General features: G+C 38.4%; 1 protein-coding gene across 3 annotated transcripts in view; it reads left to right on the plus strand.

The window, feature by feature from the left end:
- Nucleotides 1–9,315: 9,315 nt before the first annotated feature.
- LOC127427841 (spectrin beta chain, non-erythrocytic 1-like) overlaps nucleotides 9,316–27,885 on the plus strand; it is a 117,429-nt gene continuing 98,859 nt past the window's right edge. For 2 of the 3 annotated variants that reach the window (XR_007894987.1, XM_051675666.1), the window contains exon 1: nucleotides 9,316–9,424. The gene's annotated coding sequence lies outside the window, so the exon portion shown is untranslated. The remainder of the gene's footprint in view (nucleotides 9,425–27,885) is intronic. The other variant, XM_051675667.1, reaches the window with a different exon arrangement.

A 27,885-nucleotide genomic window follows, 5' to 3' on the forward strand; every position in this document is an offset into this window, starting at 1 on the left:
CCATTGCTCATATGGAGACACAGCAGACTATGGCAGAATAGGTGGAAACACTATTTATAAAGGTATAGGCTACTAATGGGAAGTATTATGAATAAGAGGGAGACCAGGCCTTTAGTTGTCATACTGGGATGTTGTCACAAGTGCTATAGTATATCTCATAAGGTTTTTTGAGTCACAAGTCAAATTACACAAACGTGTGGGTTTTTTTTTTTTTGGGGTTTTTTGTTAGCATTGGTTATGTATATTGGTTTCACAGATCTGGTTCAAAAGTGTCATAAATTAAGATAATTATTTGTGAATTTTGCCCTCCAAACTAAAATTCCAATATATCATTATATTTTTGAAATAGCTGTTGAGTAAACTAGTGAATGCAGTAAAACCACATTTGGACATACTGTATTAAAGAGATAGTTCACAGAAAAATTAAGATTCTCTCATCATTTAACTATCATTTACCAAAGTATTTCAGCTCTGCAGGTCCATACAATGCAAGTAAATGGTGGCCAGAACTTTGAAGATCCAAAAGGCACATAAAGGCAGCATAAAAGTAATCCATATGACTCCAGTGGTTTAATCCATGTCTTCAGAAGTGATATGATAGGTGTGGGTGAGAAACAGATCAATATTTAAGTCCTTTTCTTTACTCTAAATCTCCATTTTCACTTTCACCTTCTTCTTTTTGGCGATTCACATTCTTCATGCATATTGCCACATACTGTGCATGGAGGTGAATTTATAGTAAAAAAAATAAATAATTATATTTAAAGCAAATATATGGTAAATATTGATCTGTTTCTAACCCACAGCTATCATATCACATCAGACAACCAAATAGTTGTATGGATTACTTTTATGCTGCCTTTCTGTGCTTTTTGGAGCATTAAAGTTTTTGACCCTGTTGACTTGTATTGTATGGACCTACAGAGCTGAAATATTCTTCTAAAAATCTTCATTTGTGTGCTGCAGAAGAAAGAAAGTCATACACATCCCAGATGTGGATGGCGTGAGGGTGAGTAAATGATGAGAGAATTTTCCTTATTTTCATTAATTTAAGGCAAGAGTCAACCATAAAATTAAGGTAGATTTTGACAGAAAACATTTTGACAAGGGTGTTTTTCAGAAAGTTGGGGAAAGTTGTCTCAAATATTCTAAATATTGTAATTTAATAAATAATAAAATCTATTGTGTTTTCCATTTTTGTTGTTTAGTTTGTGTTTCATAATTGTTGTACTAGAGGTAGTTTTATGGCTTTTCAGCTACATTTAAACAGTAAATGTTACAGTAAATACAGATACATGTTATGGAAGATTGCTAATTTATTTATTTATTACCTTTAAATTGTATTTCATATTTCAAAAAGGTAGTTTTCCCAAATCAGTGTTTATAAACAACAGCAGGTTCCCATTGTGACAATTTACCCCAACAAGCCCCGCCCATGTTAAATGAACTGTACTATATCTTTTATCCTGGGCAACAATGGTGGGAATGTTCAATAGATTTTTGTAGCCGAGACTTTAAGGTACGTGTCCAAACAGATTTTGACTCGGTATACAAACCTACACTGACAAATATTCACATACTGGAGTAAAAAGTGTGACAAGTAGCCCCAATCTTCCCTTCATGTTTAGGGTAAAAATGAATATCAATTTATTGGGTTTTACATTTTTAAGTAATTTAATTTATGTGACATTTCACTGGACCTTTTTGTAAATATAAGTGATTTTTTGTATACAGTATATTTGTTATAATTATGATTTACCTTTATCTTATCACTTGTGGTCATTTTACCCCCAATAACTCTGTAGTTTAACTGGTGGTCAAACCGTGGTGTACCCAGAAAAGCCCGTTACAGTTTAGCTTTTAGAGACATTCCGGTTCCCAAAGTACATGAGGTGGACAGACCCTCTGCCACGGGATCAGTATGTTCTTTGTGTATATGACTGTGTTGTTGTTGTTGATGTTGTCTTATATCAGCCCCTATAGTTTTGAAATATGGCTTTTTAATCTTTGCAGTCCCAGTTCTATGTGCCCTTGACCAGCTTTTTAATGGCCAGAATCATTCTCCAAGATCACATGACCACAATACCAGTGCAGTTGATGCATTTTCTGTATATTTTATTTATTTTGAGGGATCAACGGGAATATAATTTCAGTTTGGACTATATATTTTTTTCAGCCTTGCTGTTTACAGCCAAATGCTACAGTGATTGCTAACATACTCTTGCAAATTAATGGCACTGAAATGCAACCAGACGTCGCAGTTGCGCGTCACTGTTATGTGAAATGACTTCACGCTGTAGTTTCTAAATAAGAGTAAGAATTAATCATTTTAGTGCACAGTCTGTCAGGACAGTGCATCTGGTCTTTGCCTTATAGCCTTCACAGATGTCTGCAGCCCTCTCTTCCCCTGACCGTGAGTCTGAACTGACTCTTGGCTGGCCCTGAACTGTAAGACAAACCGTTCGCTACAGCTGCATGCAACCCCCCACAACATGTGTGCTGGACTTTTTGTCCTACTTTAAAAGAATAATTCGGTTTGGGCGATAGTTCCTCACCCTGATTTCATTCCAAACTCAAATGACTTCTTTCTTGCACGAAACTCAAAATCAAATATTTTGAAGGATGTTTATGCTGCTCTTTTCCATATAACTAATGCATACTGTGACCAGGGTCTGTCAATCTAAAAAAAAAATAAAAAAATGATACACTGAAAAGTACCATGTAGTGTACGACTTGTGAGCTATATTTTAAGTCTTCTGAAGCCAAACGATACATTTGTGTGGGGAACAGGCAGAAAGTTAAGTCATTATTCACTGATAATCTTCCCCTCCACCGAAACCTTAGAGGACAGGGAGGAAAAGTATTTTTTGAAATAGTTTTGCATTCTTTTGCAATAATTTGCATTGCAAAAAGTTTTGTGTTCCCTTTCAATGCAGTTTGTGTTCACTTGCAATACGTTTTGTGTTCCTTCACAGCTGTTTTGTCTTCCCTCACAATAGCTTTATGCATTTTAAGAAAATTAACCATGATTTTACTACAGTAACCATATTCTAGCAATTAAAGGAATATTCTGTGTTTAATACAAGTTAAGCTCAATCGACAGCATTTGTGGCATTGTGTTGATTACTACAAAAAATTATTTTGACTTGCCCCTCCTTTTCTTTAAAAAGCAAAAATCAAGCTACAATGAGAATTGTAGTATGAAGTCAATGGGGCCAATTTTTGGGGGGTTTAATGGCAGAAATGTGAATCTTATAATTTTATAAAAGCACTGACATTAATTCTTCTGTTAAAACTCATGTATTATTTGAGCTGTAAAGTTGTTTAAATCATCATTTTTACAGTCATTTTAGGGTTTTAGGGTTTGCTGACACGACATCGTCATGGCAACGAAGTTGTAAAATTGGCTAGAACTTTACACAGATGCGGTTAGTAAGTGATTTTATCACACTAAAATCATGTTAACACGCATATTATGTCTTGTGGCTATACTTTTGAAACAGTGAGTATCTTAACGTTTATGGATTGGCCCCCATTGACTTCCATTGTAAATGCCTGACTGTAACACAGATTTTTGCTCTTTTTTACAGGAGGGACGAGTCAAAATTCATTCTTGTGGTGATAATTTTTATGCCACAAATGCTGTCGATTGAGCTTAACTTGTATTTAACCCAAAATATTCCTTTAATAATATAGGAAAACCAAATCTAAAAAAAAAAAAAAAAAATCCTAATAATTTGGCCATAACATGGTTCACTTTACTATAGAAATACCATGGTTAATTTGTGCTACATGTACCATGGTTTTTAAAATGGTTACTACAGTCATGGTTACTGCAGTTTTAGTATAGTGAAACCATGGTTCATTTTCATAAGGGATGAGTAACTGCAAGGGAACACAAAATAATTGCGAGGAATAGCAAAACTATTGCAAGAGAACGCAAAGCTTTTTCAGAAAAAAAAAAAAAAAAAAGAAATTCCTTCCCTGTCCTCTAAGGGGTTTCATAGAAATCTCATTTGTGATAGCGTATATTCAGATTTGTCTTGTTGCAATCGGTTTTGACACACCCAAGAACCAATGCCATTTGGCAACATGTCTTGACACTTTAGTTTAGTTTAACTCTGCAAAATAGATTTTAGAGTTATGGCGGGTTGAGAAGACTTTCAACTTTAGAAGACTTGAAATATAGCACACATTGTCCTTTAAGGAGCTTGACAGGCATGGTCATGGTTTACTTTTATTGCATAGATAAGAACAATGTCAATACTCTGCTAAACTTCAATCATACATGTTTGGAAAGACATGAGGGTGAGTAAATGATGACAGAATGTTCGGTTTAAATGTATCCCTTTAAATCTGTCTCCCTGCTATCTCTCTCTCTTCTCTCATCATCACAGAGCGTTTGTGTGGAGAGATGGAGAGGCGACAGGGCCCAACGCATTCCAGAGCGCAGAGGGGTCGCGTTTGCCCTCGGCAGGGATGGCAAACCTGCTGAACTGCTCTCAGCTGGCCTCGGTTTCCACTCAAAAGATGTGGGAACGCTGAGAGGCCCACTCCATCCAGGGAGACCCCAGAGTTGAACGTTCCCAGAGATGAAGGGGAATCCTTCTCGTCCGGGTGGGCCTGCAGAGGAACTGAACTCTCAAAGACTTTTACACTATGCTTAATGGAAAATTCCTAGTTCAATACAAGTTAAGCTCAATCGACAGCATTTGTGGCATAATGTTGATTACCACAAATTTTAATTTAGACTTTTCTTCCCTCCTTTTCTTTAAAATGCAAAAATCTAGGTTACAGTGAGGCACTTACAATGTTAGTGAATTGTTACAAAAAAAAAAAAGTCAGATAAGTTTGGAAGTAAAAAATGTGGTTATAGGGATAGTTCACCCAAAAATGAAAATTCTCTCATCATTTACTCACCATCATGCAATCCCAGATGTGTATGACTTTCTTTCTTCAGCAGAACACAAATGAAGATTTTTAGAAAAATATTTCAGCTCTGTAGGTCCATACAATGCAAGTGAATGGTGACCAGACCTTTGCAGCTCCAAAAATCACATAAAGGCAGCATAAAAGTAATCCATAGGACTCCAGTGGTTTTATCCATGCCTTCAGAAGCTATATAATAGGTGTGAGTGAGAAACAGATCAATATTTAAGACCTTTTTTTTTTTACTATAAATCTCCACTTTCACTTTCAGACGTGAAAGTCAAACTAAACAGGCACATGTGACTTTGTAACAGATGTAAAAGTGAAAGTAGAGATTTAGAGTAAAAAAGGACTTAGAAATTGATCTGTTTCTCACCCACACCTATTATATCGCTTCTGAAGATATGGATTAAACCACTGCAGTCTTATGGATTACTTTTATGCTGCCTTTATGTGATTTTTGGAGCTGCAAAGGTCCGATCACATTGTATGGACCTACAGAGCTGAACTATTCTTTGAAAAATCTTTGTTTGTGTTCTGCAGAAGAAAGAAAGTCATTCACATCTGGGATGGCATGAGGGTGAGTAAATGATGAGAGAATTTACCTTTTTGGGGTGAACTATCTCTTTAACAATATCAAGTGTGGAAAGTACATCAGATACAATAGGGACTGAGGTCCGGACATGGCTACATCCAGACTAACTGTCCCTGTCCCTGCTGTTGCATTAGAAACACATTCTGTAATCCAGCGGTAAATTGTCTCAGCACTCTCATATGTGTCCACAGCTGTCATTCCTTTTGAGTTGGATCATGAAATCTGCATCCCCAGTTCTGCATTTTCCATTTGTTGACTCCAATCTGTACTGTAGCTGCTTGAAGCCTCTGTAAATTGTAGATGACACACACACACGTGGTCATAATCGATATCAATACTGGGACAACATGAGGGTGTCTCCACTTCTGTGTTCTCTTCTTACTTATGAATTATAGGATGTTGAATCTAAATGTCTGATCTAATGAAATCGTACGATAAATTCTTTGGAGATTCATCAAATGTGTTTGTATTTGGAGTGCCAAGATATTTGTTTAACTGATAATGCAGACTTTTTCCATAACCTAAACCTAAATAAGAAATAATTCAGAAAATATTTCTGTTTCTGAGTCGAGATCACATGGTAGGGAAAATGTTACATGTAAAGGGATAGTTCACCCAAAAATGAAAATTCTCTCATCATTTACTCACCATCATGCAATCCCAGATGTGTAATGACTTTCTTTATTCTGCAGAACACAAATGAAGATTTTTAGAAGAATATTTCAGCTCTGTAGGTCCATATAATGCAAGTGAATGGTAGCCAAAATATTGAAGCTCCAAAATTCACATAAGGGCAACAGAAAAGGACTCCAGACGACTCCAGTGGTTTAATCCATATCTTCTTAAGTGATATGATAGGTGTGGGTGAAACAGTTCAATATTTAACTCCTTTTTCCTTCACTTTCAAAGTCTTCTTTTGTTTTTGGCGATTCGTATTCTTTGTGCATATTGCCCCCTACTGGGCAGGGAGGAGAATTTATGATAAAAATGACTTAAATATTGATCTGTTTCTCATCCACACCTATCATATCGTATCTGAAACACATTGATTTAACCACTGCAGTCATATGGATTACTTTTATGCTCCCTTCATGTGGATTTTGGAGCTTCAAAATAAATTTTGGCACCCATTCACTTGCATTGTATGGACATACAGAGCTGAAATATTCTTCTAAAAATCTACATTTGTGGTCTGCTGAAGAAAGAAAATCATACACATCTGGGATGCCAGGAGGATGAGTACATCATGAGAGAATTTAAATTTTTGGGTGAACTATCCCTTTAAGGGAACAGAATCCATGTGGATGTGCATGTTGTCCTTGGTTGGGAGAGACAGTTGCCAGGCCCACCCAACAGGAAATCCATTCCGGTTCTTTAGATATAAAAGTCCTTCTTTATGTATTATGAATGCGACTGAAGCCTTGTATACAAAGCTCTTCATCTGATTGGGGAAGAAATATGTGCCGACATAAATAGTTAATGAAAAGTGTTCTGCATATTTGGACTGACCACCACTTTATTAACAATACTCAGTCTTACAAGGTTAATTATTTTTAATCAATAAGATCCCTTATGCCACTGCTTGATCTTACTGTTTTTTTTAGCAAATTATTTCAAAAATAACATTGCCATTCATCCTTACTTGAGCATAGACAAAGTCCCTTTCAAGGCAAGTCAGTCCACGCAGTGGCTGTCTTTGGAATGCTCCCAGAAAGCTATTTTTTATGGATACAAGCGGCATAAAAGTGCAGTTCCTACCTACTGGACTGGGGAAGGACAGAAATCTTCAAAACGTTTGGTTAAGATTTCAATCAAAGGATATATTTGAAATCAGCAGTTAAATCTGACAACAATAGTATCATAAATTGTGTTTCATTAGCTCAGATCACCCCCCCCCCCCAAAAAAAAATGCTATTTATCAGGCTGGTTCCGCTAATGCACATGTATGTTCTCGAATTGACTGACAGGTGATGTCTGTATGTAAAAGATTATTGTCTCTTTTACCTGTAAAGTGGGACTTCCTTTCCTACATCCACAATATTGAGCGTTACAATTTCCTCCAATTCATTTTAATATTTATTTATATCTATACACATTTGAGAGATAACAAATAATAATCAGCGAATCGATTGTTTGGACTGGTTCATTGAATTGAACCAAGCAAACAGTTGGAATGAATCAGAGTTGTCTACATCACTACTTGATAGGAACCATAAACAACCCAGCATTTGACAGAATCTTTAGTGGGTATGATATTTCTAGCTTACACCCAAGGGCGTAGATTTTTCTTGAACACTGGCAGGGTTGCAGTGTGAAGTATTTACATATTTCCATTGATCATGGTATAAACATCGGGGGGGTTGTACTTGCTATTACACCAAACATTACGGTCATAGCTACACTGTCAAAAACAATTCAAAACAAAGAGTCAACTTTTTTATTATTATTATTATTGATAGAGGCCTTTAAATTTTGAGGTAACTTGACAAAAAAAAATCCATGTGTTTTTATTTGGGGGGGGGGGGGGTTCTCCCCTTTTCTCCCCAATTTGGAATGCCCAATTCCCAATGCACTCTAAGTCCTTGTGGTGGCGTAGTGACTCACCTCAATCCGGGTGGCGGAGGACATCTGAGACCGTCAATCCACGCATCTTATCACGTGGCTCGTTAAGCACGTTAACACGGAGACATAGCGCGTGTGGAGGCTTCACGCTATTCTCCGCGGCATCCACGAACAACTCACCACGCACCCCACCGAGAGCGAGAACCACATTGTAGTGACAATAAGGATGTTACCCCATGTGACTCTACCCTCCCTAGCAACTGGGCCAATTTGGTTGCTTAGGAGACCTGGCTGGAGTCACTCAGCACGCCCTAGATTCGAACTCGCAACTCCAGGGGTGGTAGCAAAAAATCCATGTTAAATTAATTTACCCTTAAAGTGGAGTTAACCTTTAAAAAAATATCTCAAAATGATGGATTTACTTAAGTTGACTCAAATGATATTTTAAAGTCCAGTCAACAAAAGTTTTATTGTAACAACAAGGGCAACAACATCAATATGACAAAACTATCTGGTGTTTCAACTGTTTAAACTTCATTTGTTCCCCCGCTGCCTTAGAATTTTGAGTTGAGATGACAAAGTATTTTGTTGAGTTAACTTAATGATTTAAGTTGAACCAACTTGGTCATTTCTTTCCCATTTTCATTCATTTCTTGTCTACTTCCAAAACACAAGACCAATATGTCGACGTATTCAACAGTCTGCAGTCAGATACAAAACAAAATTCAAATAAAAATGTTAAGAAATGAGCATACTAACTAGGCCACAACACCTAAATGAACCTTCATTTATGTAACTTAATTAAAACATTGTGATAAACAGCAATATCTTAACACATTTGTAGCACCTGCTGAGGAAACGTTTCAGCGGTGACTAAAAAGAATAATGGAATCGATTTGTATGAACTGGTTCAATTAATCAAATGATCTGAAGTTCTCAAAGCTACTACGTAGGAACCATAACCAACCAAACATTTGACACTGTTTAGCAGGTATCAAAATTCTCTAGCGGCACATAACATAATCACGGCCTGTGTAAAACACCACCAACATGGTAGTAAACACCAGTAACTTATGTAACTCGATGAAAAACATTGTGACCGGTTTATTGGAATGAGCTGAATCGGTCTTCTCCACTCTACTACTATGGTGAAGGCAGCCATTGTCTTCTCTATAGTAGGGTGAGTAAATTCCCCGCCCCGCGTCTCAGTGCAGCAGCTGACTGGGAGGGAGGCAGTGCGCATCGGTCACTCCCAGCGCAGTGTGTCCAGCCTCTCTCTCGCTCATTGCGCGCTGCGGACTGCAAAGGCGGCGAAGTTTATCACGTATTCTTTTATCGGTAAGTGCAGATAAACCCTTTATTTCACCATAAGATGTTTTATAAGAAGATTCAGGCTAAAAGATGCTTGCGTAAACCAATTTTTACCGCAATAAGCGTAGCGCTTTCCTACTAAATATGTGGGTGGTGATGGAGTCCAAATCACTAGTTTGCGTCAATGAAATAACACAGTTCGCCAAATCCAGGTGTATTTGTGCGCTGATCCTGTTTTAGAGGCCTTGATGTTTTCAAATCACCGTTTAACACAATGCATGCTAAATTCAGACCAGGATTGAGGTTAGAGGATGTTTGGAATCAATAGTGGGTATCATAGGTTTGCTCTGTGGAATAACGGTACAGTAGAATATGGATGCAAACAGGCGTGGTCAGATCCTGAGACTTGAATTTTGCCTTTTTCCAAAGGGCAAACAGGCATTTGCACATCCAAGGTTCCTATACCTGTTTGATAGTGCTGATGTGTCTCTGTTTGCGATGGAACTGTCGTAATCTATCGGTTATAAAATGTTCCATGTTACTGTTAGTAATCCTGATCTGGTGTCCATCTCCACTGCAGCAGACGCGCGGTACTCCAAAGAGAAATCACCATTTTACGCGTTACATTGTCGCATGACAGAATCGCAGCGGGTGTCACTCAGTCCTTCTCACTGGTTTGTGTTTTTACTTAACGCGCCGCGTCGGCCGGACGCTATTTGCGGCTATTTGTGAATGCTAATAAACCAGTTTCACAGATTCGACATGCCATTTAAAGTCTCTCTGAACTGCAAAGCAAATGTAAATCATTGTGATGATCATTGCGAGGTTGTGCTGAATGCAGAGAGTGTTTATTTGTCATGCTGCATCAGGAATGCGGCCTTTCACCTGTTTTTTTTTATTTATTTATTTGTTTTATTTTATTTTTTTTTACGGCTAAATGCGCATACATCGGTTTGGTGATCTTAATTTACGATCGCTGTCTGGACTGATGCAGTATTATACTAACCGCCTTAGCGCTTAACTGTAAACATGAGATTCTGGTGCAGCAAAACATTCAGCCATGATGTCATAATCCCACCCATGCACCCTGCAAGTTTTTAGAATGCCATAATGCCAGATAATCCCCTGCTATTCTTTTTCATGTCATAAAAAACCTGCTGCTAGTCGTTCTGATGTCACTATGCCTGTTGCATCATCCACCTTGAAGTATTTATGATGTCACAAATTGCACCTATGGCATCCGGGAATGCTTATGATGTCATAATCGCACACACGTATCTCGCTGGAACTTTTTATGGTGTTATAATGTCCTGCTTTTTTTTTTTTTTTTTTTGGCATATGTCAACAACCACTTAGATAGAGATATATATATATATATATATTAGTATGTCAATTTACAAAAAGTATAAAAGACAAAAAAAGAAAAACGTATGAGACGATCAAATAAATAACTTAAAAGCTTCACATAAAGTCCTAGTAAGTATTGCTTTGCTGTTTTTCAAAACCAACAAGTAACTCAATATAGTGTTTAATTTTTATCTTAAATAACAAAACATAGAGTTTTCCTTTAGCCCATTTTATGCATATGGTTTTCACATAACTAGACAGAAAGTAATGAGAAATGCCACATAATGCCCTCCGTATCATCCCACTGCAACTCTTTATGACATCAGACAGTGTGTTCTTATTAAATGGAATACTAGCGTTCCGCTTACTGCATATTGCATACTATATACTACTGTGTTCTCCAGTCTGTTTTTAAAAATTAGAATGTGAAACAGTTCGCATTCCTTAATGATAAATATTTCAAACAATTACATCATTGTTTCATTACCTCACTAAGTTGCATGTTCAGTTCAGGAAGTGGCAGCCAGTTAAAAAAAAAACCAACCTTAGCAGTTTTAATACAATTTTGTGTGACGATGTCTTAACTTTTATAGCAGTCTGATCAAATAATGAGTCAAGAAGCAAATTGTGGCAGATATTGCTTTGGTTCAATCATCCCAGTGGTCACTCTGTTGTAGGGATGTGCAAAGAACCGTTTATTTTTAATTAATTTATTTTTGGGAAAATTTAGTAGATCATCCAGGTATTCCATGTGTACCCTGGCTGAGTCTAAAGGCCCAGATATACTTTGTTTTTGTGCGTTTCGGGTGGGATCGCACCCAGTCAACCACGATGCCTTTCAAACTGTACTCTTCTGACAGCGAGTGAATATGAACACGTTCAATGCATGCCCACTACACTGAAAACCATAATAGGTTGACTTTACTCAATTGATTAAGTAAACTCCTCTGAATTGAGTAATGGCATCTCCAAAACTTGTCTTATTAAGTTCACTTAACTTGGTGTTCATATAGAATGAATTTACTATTTAAGTTAAGGTAACTAGATGCAAGTAGACTTAACTCAGATAAAATAATGAAGATTTTAACTGATTCTAGGTCAGTCATTAAATAAACTTTATTCTCCACTGAAATGCATATAAACCTGTATTTCAGTTGCACATGCACAAGGAGAACTGAGATCAAGTTAACAAGGTCCAACTTGACCAAAGGGGATACAGATCACCCTAATGGTGACATCACACGAAACAACTATTTGCAACAAAACAACATAAATAATACTACATGAGCTAAAACCTCAAGAATTATATATATACATTTTTTAAAAAAAAAACCCTGCTTTGTAACACTCTTTTTGTAAAGTCAACGGCATCTTTCTAGTACAGACAATTTTGCATACTGTGCATGGTATCAGGGCCATTGCTAGTAGGGTGAAAGGTGGTAACAATTCTAGGGGCCCAAAGGTCCAGGGGGCCCCACAACAAATTCAGTACTGTATTATTTTAATAGGAAAGGGGCCCAGAGCAATATATAGTCAGCAGGCCCAGAATTTCCTGCTATGGCCCTGCATGGTATACATACTTTATACTGCAGAAATGGTAAATGTAGTATGGTACTACACAATTCCGAACACAGCCATAATGCCCTGCGAGTCTTTATGCCCTGCCAAGCAGCGTGCCATGCAGTCCCCATAGTGATCCTGTATCCCGCAGCAACATGCACCATAGACGGTGTGGAGTGCATTGTGTATTCTGACAGCAGGTTATTTCGTTAGTTTAGTGGTGGAGGCGTAAGGGGAAGGTGCTTAAGAAGACCTGAAACTTGCAAATCACTGCAATTCAAAGCAACTCCAAATGGTTTTGCTAATCAGGCACCCTGCAGTGATGCTGGTCAGATATTCCATTTGTTTTTTCCTCCAGAGCTTCACCTACTAGATATATTTAAACTGTTATCCTGGCCACATTTTACACAGTTAGCACCTAGATATTTAATCATGACAATTATGTGAGCAATAATTATTAGGTATATAGGCCTATATGATGCTAGCGCACAGCAAATATTTTCAGATATGGCTATAGTTCATTAGTACACTCCAGTCCACTTCTGTAAATCATGTTTTGTTGTAGTCTTTTTCTTTATACACCAATCAGCCACAACATTAAAACCACCTGCCTAATATTGTGTAGGTCCCCCTCGTGCCACCAAAACAGCGCCAACCCGCATCTCAGAATAGCATTCTGAGATGATATTCTTCTCAACACAATTGTACAGAGCGGTTATCTGAGTTACCGTAGACTTTGTCAGTTCTAATCATTCTGGACATTCTCTGTTGAACTCTCTCATCAACAAGGCGTTTCCGTCCACAGAACTGGCACTCACTGTATGTTTTTTGTTTTTGGCTCCATTCAGAGTAAATTCTAGAGACTGTTGTGTGTGAAAATCCCAGGAGATCAGCAGTTACAGAAATACTCAAACCAGCCCGTCTGGCACCAACTGATAATCCATGCGATTATCTAATCAGCCAATCGTGTGGCTGCAGTGCATAAAATCATGCAGATACGGGTCAGGAGCTTCAGGTAATGTTCACAGCAACCATCAGAATGGGGGAAAAATGTGATCTCACTGATTTGGACCGTGGCATGATTGTTGGTGCCAGATGGGGTGGTTTGAGTATTTCTGTAACTGCTGATCTCCTGGGATTTTCACACACAACAGTCTCTAGAATTTAACAAAAACCAAAAACATCCAGTGAGCTGCAGTGCTGTGGATGGAAACACCTTGTTAATGAGAGAGGTCAACAGAGAATGGCCAGACTGGTTCAAACTGACAAAGTCTACGGTAACTCTGATAACCACTCTGTACAATTGTGGTGAGAAGAATATCATCTCAGAATGCTATTATGAGATGCAGGTTGGTGCTATTTTGGTGGCATGAGGGGGACCTACACAATATTAGGCAGGTGGTTTTAATGTTGTGGCTGATCGGTGTATAGTGGGATTCAAGAAGTCCACATTGAAAATCTGGGACTCTAACCGAATTTAAACCCGGAATATAAACAGAACGTTCAAGGATTTTGAAAAGTGTAACAAAAAGAACCCTTATAATGTAAAATAAAAAAGAAATATGAACAATTCTGCACTATTTTTAGTTCACTAATCAAATAAGCACATTTATTCAAATTGACCATGTTAAATAATTTGTACAAAAGGTAAGACTTCCTTGCTTCCATTGAAGCACATAAAGTAAGATGCTTTCTGGAACATTCTCAAATCATGTCTGATCATATTTGTCAAATTGTTATGCTGATCTCATCATTTTTAATGTAAAAACTATAACATTAGAAAAATGCAAACTAGAACCATTTTCACAAGTGGACTCTTTTGAACCCTACTGTATTGTATGCCAGTCTTTTACAATTTGAATCGATATTATAGTCATTGAATGTGATTTCTCATTGCACTCTTGAAACATTCTTCACATGAAGAATGTGAAGTGGCTTCACATTTGTTGCATCAGTCAACACCATAATTGCTTCTTTGTGTTTGGAAAACACATTTAATATTCATTTATGTTTTAATTAATATTTACACATTACCTTTTTTTTTTTTTTTACAGTGTTTTTATAAAGATGTGACTTATGATACGTCAAGGCCTAATAAAGTGATGGTTCTGGTTGGACTCTTTTGAAAAGTCTTGGCAGGTTTTCCGAGTGTAGTGGCATTTAAGAGCTTGGCACAGAAAATGCACTCTGCATTAGTTTTTTTTCCCTTGACGCATCAGCTTTATATACAGACCCATTTGCTCCACACGAAGAAGCTTGCTGTACACCTAAAGTGTTCCAGTATGGCCCAAAAGTATGAGCCTACGTTTGAATCAAACAGAATCTAATTTAAACCTGGAAATAAACAAAACCTTTTACAATTTTGAAAAGTTTAAAACAAAGAAATGTTATGATGTAAAATAAATAAGAAACCTTTAAGATTCAGCTCTATTTCCTAGTCATTGAAAGAATAGTCCAGGTTCAATACAAGGTGAGCTCAATCGACAGCATTTGTGGCATCGACATGCTCACATGGAAAGTCAGAATGTTGTTTCCGAGAATTCGAGTACCCCCTAGGATCGGCCACATTATGCCGACTCGCTGTCAAGTGCCATCTCCTATCACACATTTTTGCATGGGCTCCAGTGTGTTTACCTTCCCCTGGGGTGTGACTGGAAGCGCGTGGCGTCAGCAGCGTGGGAAACCTGGGTTCGGATCACGCATTGAAACCAGGAAGTAATTGCGTTTGCTTAATCGGTGACGAACTTGATTTGGAGGTTGCATTTTTCCCTCTAATATAACATTTTTACTCCACTAATGGTTAGGTTTAGGTTTGGGGATACAATATATAAAATATGCATTCATCTTCACATTATTCATCTGTGGACATTTCACCTGGAAAATGGCACTCACATGTATCCATACGCTCAACAACACATACCGCTTTGGCCACTGGGGGCAGTTTTTTGAATTTCTGGAAAATTCTATCTAATGTTTCCGATTTTACTGTGAGATAGCCTGGTGGCATAATGTTGGTTACCACAAAAAATTGTTTCGAATCGTCCCTACTTTTCTTTAAAATGATGCTTACGGGGGCCTGGGTAGCTCAGCGAGTATTGACGTTGACTACCACCCCTGGAGTTTCGAGTTCGAATCCAGGGTGTGCTGAGTGACTCCAGTTCTCACTCTCAATGGGGCGTGTGGTAAGTTGTGCGTGGATCGCGGAGAGTAGCATGAGCCTCCACATGCTGTGAGTCTCCGCGGTGTCATGCACAATGAGCCACGTGATAAGATGCACGGATTGACGGTCTCAGAAGCGGAGGCAACTGAGACTTGTCCTCCGCCACCTGGATTGAGGTGAGTAACCGCGCTACCACGAGGACCTACTAAGTAGTGGGAATTGGGAATTCCAAATTGGGAGAAAAGGGGATTTAAAAAAATTATAAAAAAATAAAAAATAAAATGATGCTTATGATTTTATAAAAGCCTTTACATTAATTCTTCTGTTAAAACTTGTGGATTATTTGAGCTGTTGTGTAAATCATTTTTTAGACTTTAAGGGTTTGCGCCATTACATTGTCATGGTAACAAAGTAAAAAGCGGTAAGGATGCACACACCTGAGCGCTATAATGTCTAACACCTGTTTCTGATTGCAGTAAGTATTGGGTAGAGAAGGAACCACGCCGGTGACAGAGAGAGAGAGAGCTACCACACATAAACAAAGACTGTGTTGAGCTGTGACTGCTGAAAAGCAAGCCTGTTGTGTGATCATTTGAATATTGTGCTGAAAAGCCAATTTTGAGATTAATTAAAGTCCTGCCTTTGAGTTGAAAACCCCAGTTTACCGTTTCCTCCTTTCCCATCCAACGAACCTCTCCACACTGGCTTGGTTCCTTTTACTGCTCTCCCCAATGCTTACTGCAATCAGAAACAGGTGTTAGACATTATAGCGCTCAGATGTGTGCACCCTTACCGCTTTCTCTCACTCCGGACGAACAGCCCCCCCCCCCCCATTTCTGGAAATGAAGTCCGCAACAGCCATCTGCGCCCCCTGTCTGTTGACCACCTCGAATCTAAATGGCTGAAGAGTCAGATACCAGCGGGTGATCCGCGCTTTGGTATCTTTCATGCGGTGGAGCAATTGGAATGGGGCGTGATCTGAACAGAGGGTGAAGGCACGCACCAACGGGTAGTACCAGAGAGTGAGGACGTTCCACTTGATGGCAAGACACTCTTTTTCAATGGTGCTGTACTTAGTCTCCCTCAGTGAGCACCGGGCGCTCCTCCACCTCCTGCGAGAGCACCGCCCCCAGGCCCCTGTCTGAAGTGTCCGTCTGTAAAATGAATGTGTGAGAGAAATCGGGTGAATGTAAAAGCAGTCCGCCACAAAGTGCAGCTTTCACCTGCGTAAACGCCTGTTGACACTGCTCCGTCCACTGGACCGGGTCTGGAGCTCCCTTTCTTGTGAGATCATTCAGTGGGCTGGTGACATCCGAATAATTAGGCACAAACCTTCTATAATAGCCAGCCAGCCCCAGGAACTGTCTCACCTCCTTTTTGGTCTTAGGTCTTGGGCAGGTCGCAATCACCGCAGTCTTATCAATTTGGGGACCCACCTGCCCATGACCCAAGTGGAACCCCAGATACCATACCTCCACCCATCCAGCTGCGCACTTCTTGGGGTTTGCCGTGAGTCCCGCTCGTCGCAGCGACCTCAGAACCGCCCTCAGATGCTGCATATGCCACTGCCAATCATTACTGTATATAATGATGTCATCCAGATAGGCAGCGGCGTAAGCAGAGTGTGGTTTGAGGACTCGGTCCATAAGGTGCTGAAATGTAGCCAGGGCCCCGAACAAACCGAACAGATGTGTCACTAATTGATGTAAGCCAAACAGTGTGGAGAGGTTCGTTGGATGGGAAAGGAGGAAACTGTAAACTGGGGATTTCAACTCAAAGGTAGGACTTTAATTAAACAAACTCAAAAATGGCTTTTCAGCACAATATTCAAATGATCACACAACAGGCTTGCTTTTCAGCAGTCACAACTCAACACAGTCTTTGTTTATGTGTGGTAGCTCTCTCTCTCTCTCTCTCTCTCTCTCTCTCTCTCTCTCTCTGTCTCTCTCTCTCTCTCTCTCTCGCTCACTGGTGTGGTTCCTTTTATTGCTCTCCCCAATGCTTACTGCAATCAGAAACAGGTGTTCGACATTATAGCGCTCAGGTGTGCGCACCCTTACCGCTTTCTCTCACTCCGGATGAATGCTCGACCACGCCCCCACCGCCACATACATTAATTAAATTCCAAACTCTTTGCTGTAATGATTTGATTGTCTTCAGCATCACCAACATCACAAGAACTGCACGGTTGGCCATAATCTGCACTAAATTCATAAATTCTCATGTCAAAATATCTGTAATGTGAATGGCTTTTCTATCCAAGAACAACAGCAGAGTTTCCCTCCCAAAACTTCCTAACAAAATGGAGCTCCCAACAAAGTGCAGCGAGGCGTACGACCGATGAAACTATCCCTGTGGCTTTTACCTGTTGTACGGGTGAATTAATTTCACAGCACAGACTGTGTTACAGTAGGACAACAGGTGGGGGGCTCGATGTTTATTGTCAGATATGATCTGTGTTTTAAAGAAGTGGAGGAGGATTGCTAGAGGTTGGAAGGTTTTAAGCGACTGAGGACCAGCTGTCACGACAGTGGACAACAGGTGAGGAGCACATGGTCCCTATGGGAGGTCCCTAGAATGAGTGAATGAGCGTGTTTGTTTAAGGGCTGGGCGATATAGCTAAAGCATCTTGATCATTTTAAGCACTTTATGTATATGTGCTCTAAGATTAATTAAAAGGGTGATTTTGACCAAACAGCTTGATTTTGTTGCAAAGTCGATACAAAATCGATCAGATTAATTGAGCACAACATAAGGGGAACTGATTGTAAACGATAATTTATAAACTTTTAAAGACAGACCTACCATGAGTTCCGAGGTTGTTAATCGATGGTATATGCTTCTATTGAAGCCATTTGTCTGTGTTATTTCAACTTAATTTTTTAAAAATCGTGTTTAATAGTGACATTTCTGTTGAAGAACTACACTACCCATAGTCCTGAAGAGAAATCCACCAATCAGAGAATCATGGCCAACAAAGTGCACCAAAAGAGCTCTGCAGCAACCGCCCACTCCCATGACACTGCGAATGACGCAATCAAGTCACTCTCCCTACACTCTTTTAATATTTTGCAATAAACATAAAATATATTAGTTATATAATCATAATCAACAACTTTAAATCAATAGTTTTATATTTTTCTGTAGTTTTTTATTTTGATTACATCATTCGCAATGCTTCAAGGGAGCTGTAGTTCATTCCCTCATGGAAGACATTAAGTGCAGAGTCTTGTATCTTTGTCTTTTTGTCTGATTTTCAAATAGTTTTTTGCTTCAAATCAAAGTTTGTAGTGTTGTGATTCACTTCGGAGCTGGTTGGTTTGATTCATGGCTTAGAACTATTTTATGAAGGATTTTATCAAATCCCTATGGAAAAAATGAACGGGGGAAAAAACACTAACAACATAATATTAAATATATAAAAAAAATACGGTGGTGGAAAGGCATGTTGTGGCTGTTTTTAAGGTGTCTTGTAGAATGCCTACATGCCTGAAACACCCCCCCCACCCCACATCTTCACAGTGTTTCTACAGCTGCTTGTCCTCAAGCTGCCTGGAATTTAATATACACAATTATTTTTGGGTCTAAGAGCACCTAACCCAATGGAGAGAGGGGAACTGAAAGTCATTTGTCTGCCTGGTTGCTTTGATGGTAACTGTTTAGAGTCCCTTTGCAACCTCAAAGGAAATACAACTCATTACAATTTTCAGTTAAGTCTCTGAATTAATCTGTTTGGATGCAAAGTCGAGGCTGAACATCGAACGATTGCCGTCAGGTTTCAACATTTAACATCTAAAACACTGCATTTGTTTTCATTTTGACAGAATAGTTATGGACACGCCCCGCACAATTTGACAAAGTGGTGTGTCAGTACATTCTGTAAGGGCTTAGATCACGGCTTTATTTAGTCTAAAGGAATAGCTCACCCAAAAATGAAAGTTCTGTCATTATTTACTCACCCTCCAAACTCTTATGACTTTCTTTGTACTGTGAAACACAAAAGGAGAAATTTTGAATAATAATCCTGTCCTCGAGTGAGCTGTGAATCATTGTCAGTATGTTTACATGCACTTTAAAAGTCAGACTGAAACAATATTCAGTTTTTTAAAGAAATGCCATGTAAACGTGACTAAAATCATATAAATGTTAGACTAACAGACCTACTAGGTAATGCGATCGTAGCACGGCTTCATTCAGCATGTTCACATGTTAATCAGACCACAATTGGCCTCGCGGTTTTGGCATCAACATTTTGGCAGAGTTGCCGTCAATATTCATTTAACACTTCCTCAGTTGATGTCCTTCCTTCCAATATTCGATTTACGCATTGTGCCATTTATACTTGGACAGACAGATGAAGGCTGTACCTCGACAACCAAAAACCAGCTGTAGATCAATTATAATTGTGCATGTAAATGTTCTGAGTAGTGCTGGGTATCACCAAGCCCCTCACGATTCGATATATTGCGATACAACATGATACCATGATTTGATTCGATTATGATTCTCAAGTTTTCAATTCCAATTAATTTGGGTATATTTCAGTTATGATGTCTGATGAAGAGCATGTAGCTCGAAACATCAAGTTTTTTTTTTCTCTTGGTAAGTTCATTAAATTGATTTGGGAGAAACAGTGTGCTGACTTTTGTTTGTCTTTGAGAAAAAGTATCGTGATATATCGATATTTGATTGCATCGACACAGCCCTAGTTCTAAGTGACTGAACCATTGAGTGCATTTACATGCACGTTCTTACACCAATTATGCTTAATTAGCCGACAATGCACATGGTCATTTAAACGCAATAAACCGCGTTCCTTTATCAGCGTAAAGGCCATAAATGGCTTTTGAATAAACCGGTCGACACGGGTAGATTTTTGCCCATTACGCGGATTACGCTTGGCATGTAAACACCTTAACCGGTGTTCTTACCAGCTCATCCAATGTGTGCACGGGTTGAGTGCATGTTTCTTCACGGATTGACGTCAAAAGCAGAGAATAACGGGATTATTTCAAATGTCATGTAGACGTGGATTTATTGCTTTGTCAGATTTTGTAAATAAGTTGATTTTAAAGAGTAATCAGCGTATTGGTGCGCATGTAAACGTGCTCATTGTGTTAGCTGATCTTGAGAACCAGATCAGTCCAATTTGTGAATGAATCATCAAATCGTTTACGCATCAGACATCGCTACTTCAGCGTGCAAGAAGAGCTAGGGCGGATGTAAAGATTTACAGTTAATAATGATTAAAATTTCGGTCTTGGGAAAATAGTGTATGTTTTCTAAAATAGACTATTTTGTTATACTTTTGCATTCTTTTTAAATCTCAAAAGCGCCCCTATTCATTGTATTTGTACGACTAGTTGCTCTTTTCCATGCATTCTCAAAAATGTCAATTGTCCGCTGCAGAAAAAAAAAGTAATACGGATTTGTAACGACATAAGGGTGAATAAATGATGAATTTCCATTTTTGAGCAAACTATTCCTCTTCATTCTGCAAACTCAATGAATTTCCATCGTTACAAAAAGTGCCGCAAAGCAAATCGATGGAGAAAATAAAACACAATGCTGATGGACACGTTTCCCGTATGATCGCATTTGCCGGCATGTTCTCAGGGTGATGTCTGATGTGCTTGGAGCAAGCTGAGATTGAATTAGAGGAAATGAGGTTAATCCTGAGGGACTTGGTGAGGTCTACTGTCCTTGACATCTCCTCTTCTCTCCTGCTTTCTACTCATCTTTTTCATTCTCGTCCTGTTGTTGGTTATTTGATACGCTCACTCTTTGTCTCTGAAGTGCGTTGGCTGATGTACAGCTTGATTGTGAGATGAGCTGTGAAGCCAACTCCAAATCTGCTTTCAGAAGCCATTAATGTGCTCTTGAAAATCTCTGCATTGATGGATGGATGGATGGATAGATAGATAAAGAACAGCAAGAGAGAGATAGAGAGAGCAACTTGATGAAGATCAAAGGCCTTTTGTGGGTTTGTTTACACACAGATATTTTGACTGTTGGAGTTTGAATTAACAAGCATTCCGTTGGCCTGTTTAAACATTCCGCCAATGTAAGATCGTCTGCTAAGTCCGAAACATTGATGTTTCTCTTGTAGATTCTGCATTGTTGCTGATTTATCCCTGACAGTTTTCCCTTCCCAGCTGGACGTTTTAGTTCGGTTTCCGGCTTGTATCCAGTAATTGATCCGTCCGCTGTTTTTCCATAATCCACTCTCCCAACTGGTCTGATGTTCAAGCTCACAGTTGGACAGCTGTGTGCTTGTGCGGGTTGTGACCCTGACCTGCACCTGATCTAAATCCCAATCCTGAGCTTCAAACCTCTGGATGTTTTTTGTTTTTGGCAACATTCAGAGTAAATTCTAGAGACTGTTGTGTGTGAAAATCCCAGGAGATCACAAGTTACAGAAATACTCAAACCAGCCCGTCTGGCACCAACAATCATGCCACGGTCCAAATCACTGAGATCACATTTTCCCCCATTCTCATGGTTGATGTGAACATAAACTGAAGCACCTGACCTGTATCTGCTTGATTTTATGCACTGCACTGCTGCCACACGATTGGCTGATTAGATAATCGCATGGATGATTGTTGGCACCAGACGGGCTGGTTTGAGTATTTCTGTAACTGCTGATCTCCTGGGATTTTCACACACAACAGTCTCTAGAATTTACCCAGAATGGTGCCAAAAACAAAAAACATCCAGTGAGCGGCAGTTCTGTGGACAGAAACGCCTTGTTGATGAGAGAGTTCAACAGAGAATGGCCAGACTGGTTTAAACTGACAAAGTCTATGGTAACTCTGATAACCACTCTGTACAATTGTGGTGATAGAATAGTATCTCAGAATGCTTTACTGAGATGCGAGTTGGCGCTGTTTTGGCGACACGAGGGGGACCTACACAATATTAGGCAGGTGGTTTTAATGTTGTGGCTGATCGGTGTATGTGTACATATCAATTGCTATGATTTAAGGTGCACTCGGTAATATTTGTCCTTCTTCGCTGACACTTAGTGGTTTAGATGCAGCATCACACAAATAGGTCAAATAAGGTTTACAAATGGACCTTTAAAAATGTTTGTAAGAATTAATTTTTTTTTTTTTTTACACTTTCCAGACAGTTAAGCCACTTCTCTTAGGCATTTTCGAGAAAAATAATCATAATGACTTAGAACTCAGGGATAGAAAACATGCTTGTCATAGGTGTATTCAAGTAATTGATTTGTGTCTATTGCATCTTAATGTATTTTTAGATAACTTGATAGAAAATTAGCATTGTGTCACTGACCCCAAAACAGTCAGCCATAATTAATATATTCTGAAAGTGATTATGTCCAATCACATGGGATTATTGAGATAATGCGATTAATATTCGGCTGGTCATGTGATCTCAACATGACAGGGCTCATGAAAGTGTGCCCTGCACCATATGCAGAATAAAGCAGCTTTTTTAAATGGTTTTAAACAGATTTTATTAAAATAGTATTTTACTATTGCTGTTTCTTTCTGTTTAAAAGTTTAAAACCTGTTAATCTTGAGCTCATTTTCTCAGCTCAGTCCTGAATTGGACATACTCCGTATTAATGGCTGTAGTTCATCACAATTTTGGTCTGTTTTGACAGAAGACACTTGAGTTTGTTGCCCAGGTGTCAGAATTTATTAAAGTCATAGTCATAAAAGCTCAGATGTATAGGAATTGATCTGCAATTTATTTTCATAATATAGTTTTTATGAAATTATATATGACATTGGCCTTAAAAGGGCCTAGACACACAATGGAGCTTAAGCCACAAATCTGATGATGAGAACTTCAGTTTTATGAAACAATATTTAATATCATGTCATTTTTTTTTATTATTATTTACAAAAGGAAGTTTATAGGAATTAAATCTGCTCAAATACACAAAAAGTGCAGTCCATTCATCACTGTTTGATATGCCTGTGATGTGCTGCTGTTCGTCTGCAGTCTGTAAGCCATTCACACATGAAACACATTGACGTGTCTCTAATTATTATTCTTTTGTCTATATTCTGCCCATTGACTAATCCTGCCGTATCTGTCTGCCATAGTAGCACCTACTGTATATTAACACCCAACACCCATCCTTGCTGTAGCATCACATCTTTCTTTAAAAACAAGTATGAAAAACCCTTTTTTGCGATCTCTGTATTCTTTTAAAAAGTTCCATCATAAAACACAATATCACAGGTGCATACTATCCCTTACAAAAAATACAGAGTTTTGGCAAACTAGCCACAAACTTGCCGCAAATTTGCCACTCGTTATTTTCAGATGCAAATGAGCTTGTGATTCGCCGCAAATGTTTGCCAGAAGTTTGCAGCGCTTCAGTGGTAGTGGTGAACCTGGAACAAACCTTTGACAACAATGGACAATTTGCCGCATGTTTGCCGCCAAGCTCATTTGCATGTCAAAATGATCAATGGTGAATTTGTGGCAAATTTGCCATGAACTCACAATTTTTGTAAGGGATGGTGAAGGTTAGCATGCTAGCATTAGCTCAATGAATGCAGCATGTAAACAATACAAATTGCACATTATGTACTGCAGATATCTTTCAATTGAGTAGAGACCCACCAAGAGGTTAGCTAAAGAATTACTGCATACACCTTTAAATTGTATTCGCCTACAATATATATATATCGGTCACATTGCTCTCTAGTTATCGGTATCGGCTATTGAAAAATCTGTAGCAGTCATGCACTAATCTGTGCCAATGTACCAAGATAAATTAGATGTGTAGAGTGAACATTTGAGCTCCTTGAAATCTTCTTTTATTTTGCAAAGGACAACACGTGCACTTGAGTCCTAAAGACACTAAAGGTGTGTGATCCATTTGTGATTCTTCTCTATCTCGGTATCTCAGTGCTGGCTCAATCCTAGCACACATTGCTGCTCTGCCCTGGGTGTTCGCTCTCTGCTACCTGAACTGGACACATCAGGCGCTGGGGTTTTAGTAATCTCATCTAACATCCTGTGAGGAAATTAATTTGAAAAGTGTGTGTTTCCAGCACATGTGCAGATATTGGGAAATGAACGCTGCAAAGATGTACAGATTTTCAAAGGCTGTATTACAGAAACTTACAATCTTAAGTCTTAAGTGACTGATTCTATTTGAAATCACCACAGTTATTGAACAGATAAGAAAGGATTCTAGAGTTAGGGGCCAAAAATAGAACAGCAAGTGGGTGTCTCAAGACATTTGAGACAAGTCTTTTTAACTTGATAACATTTAAAAAAGCACATTTACACCCCCACATTTACAAAAAGATATGTTGTACAATAATTAAAAATAAATAAATCAGCAAAAATTAAAGACAGTTCCAAGAAAGTACTACTATGATGTATAATTACTTTACAATTCAAATAATATATGATTTTCTCACGCTGAGCGGTTGCGGCAAAAAGAATATCATAATGACTTTTCTGCATTGCAGTAATGAGAATTGAGAATTATTCTAAATATTTCTTATAAAAATCATATTTATAAATTGTTATATTATACATTTTTATGAATATAATATAATTGTTTCAGTATTCTAAATATTTATTATAAAATATTATATTGATTAATTATTATCATTTAATTATATTATAAATTATTATAAATATTATATAATTTAATTTATATATATATATATGATTTTTTTTACTAAGTTCAATTTGTTGATTTTAATAAAATATCCTGGACAGGATGAATTTCATTACTGTATATTACATAAAATATGCTTAATTCTCACAAGGCAAAAATTTCTAAAAATAGGTGTCATTTACTTGATCAATAATTTCTTAATTTATAATTTTTTTCTTTTGATGTGTGGTAAAATATCTGGACATTTCTTCGAGTGATTTCACCCAAATTAAATTGGAAAAAAAAATTTTTGCGTTCACCATTTTAACATAAATATAGCCTTTTCTTGTCAATTCCCTTTGAGGGTCTGTCACTTCTAAAAGCAAAGCCAAACAATAAAGAATGCACATGAATCTGCCATCTGCCTCCATTCCAAGATTTTTATCCATCAAAATTAGACATAAAGTGCGAAGGCAGAATGTTAGCGAGAGGCCTTCAAGGTCAGAATGCTAATCTGCAATGCAGATTGTCTGTCTCCCATCTTTATCTCTGTATCTCTTTCACTTTTAGTGACTTTCTCTGGTGTTTTTCTCATTAAAGTATCTCTGTGGATCATGTGAGTTTTATTTTTACAGTCAATCTTGATTATCAAAGCAGAGCGTGTGGAATAGTGACTGAGTTAGCGGTGTTTGCTAAGGCTGTATCTTCACATCTGTTGGAATGTGAGCCTTTGACAAGGTCTTGGAAACGATGAGGTCATCTGAACAGGACGCTCGCTGTCCTTGCTTCAATTATCTCATGATGTCCCATAGTCCCCGTGCATGACTGAAAGAGGAAGTGTTGGTCCTGTTGTCCTATGTGCTCTGTGCCTCTCATTTTTCAAACAAACATTTAAATTCTGGCGTTGAAAATTGGCATTTTCGGGTAACCTAAACATTGCTGAGTAAGTTATGGCTCTAGGATCCAGCTTTGTTTGTCTTTTAATTCTTTAAGGAAATATGTCTGTCACAGCTGTGATTTGGGTGGGTTGCTTACTATTGATTATGGAGTCAGATCAAATAATGCTCTAGAAATGTGAGAAAGATACACAGGTTTGGTTCAACTATGCTCAGATTAAGAGAAACGGAGGTCAAAAATTGGCTAATTACAAAATCCACACTTAAAACATGTAACTTTGAGGCCATTTTTCTCAGTTTCAGTGTTGGTGTTGTTACGTCATGGAGATAATTTTTTGTCTTAGGGTAAGAAAGGTGAGAGAGAGAGAGAGAGAGAGATATGAACAGTACCGATTTAAAGGATAGTGAGTGTGACTTTGTGATCTAGATAGAGAATAAACAGTGTTGAGCAAAGGCGTGTAGGATTTTAATGACCCAGATCTCTTCACAAAGCCGCCATGTGTGTTTTTCAGCACACATGAGGCCTGACCAAACGGGATGCATTCAATTCCTGCTGTCGCACTGCCAAAGCCAAGGGTGTGGTGAGACGGTTTAGGTGTGGGAAACATTTCTACTTAGATGTGAGCTGGAAGCCCTGCCATAAAACAGCTTAAACCAGCCTAAACTGGCTTTTTGGTCTTAGCTGGTCTCCCAACCTGGTCAGACTGGTCTGATTTGATGGTTTTAGAGGACATTTGGCCAGAAAGGGATACCAGCTAGACCAGCCTAAACCAGCTAAGACAAGCAAACCAGCTCAGGCTGGTTCAAGATTTTATTTTTTTAGCAGGGAAATGCATCGTGAAATATAGGATAGTAGGTTTATAGCAATAGCGATATATTGAAAGTTCTCTATATATTCGCAATGATTTTGCTGATGATAGGTTTGCAGTACGCAAACGTTGTCTCTACTTCCTATTCAAAAATCGAATCTTTATTAGAATCTATTTTTTATTTAGAATCTTTATTAATTGGTCAGAAATGCACGTTTGCACGTTTGGGATTGCTGACATCGGGTCACATGTCTTTTGCTAACTACCAAAAATATGTGAGCTAATCAGAAAAATCAGGCAATGCAAAAAAAAAAAAAAAAGAAAGAAATAATAATTCTCTGCTTTTGACGTCAAAACGTAAACAGGCATGTGCACAACACATCAGGCTCTCTCTGGGGACAATGCGGAACTTTGGAACAGTGTTAATTACATTGCTTACATTGTTTTTGCCCTCTTTAGAAGTGAGGTTGGACATATGGGTGTGCGTTTGGAAAAGACAAGTTAATGAGCGAAGCGTGAGCCAGTTAAACTTAGAATTGCTCTGTCTGTGCTTGGTGGAGAGCAACTCTTCAAAATATGCTGAAAGTCACAGTTGTTCAAGACCCTAAGGAAGTTGAGGTGGGACATATTTAGTGGCTTGTCCGTTTAAAAAAAAAAAAAAAAAAAAAAAGGTTTGCACAGGAGCCTTTAGTTTAAGTCATAGCCCAGCAAAACCATGATTTGCTATTTGCTATTGCAGTTGGCCTTTTCAACATATAATGAATTCTCGATGGTCCAATCGTACATTTTTCCTTGTTATCCTGTTTCACTTGAAGAAATGAGTAAAATGGGTTGCGAATTCTGTTTCACATTCACTTTTAAGCATGTCTAAAAGACTTTGTGCAGTTGTAGAACTCTGCTGTTTGTTAGTGGCATGTCCTATGTATCACATTCAGCTATCAGTAGCACCCCCGACTGCAAACAGGGTTCAGAGAGCTCTGGGTATTCCCACACTTCAAACGGGCCAATGAGGCTTCACGCCACTGACATAGATGAAAGTGGCTGTAATCACAGCACATTCCACTGCTAGACTTTAAATGAATCAACTTTTCAAAATCCATGACATCTTGGTT

This window comes from Myxocyprinus asiaticus, chromosome 37 (genome assembly GCF_019703515.2).
Source record: "Myxocyprinus asiaticus isolate MX2 ecotype Aquarium Trade chromosome 37, UBuf_Myxa_2, whole genome shotgun sequence".
Taxonomy (NCBI): domain Eukaryota; kingdom Metazoa; phylum Chordata; class Actinopteri; order Cypriniformes; family Catostomidae; genus Myxocyprinus; species Myxocyprinus asiaticus.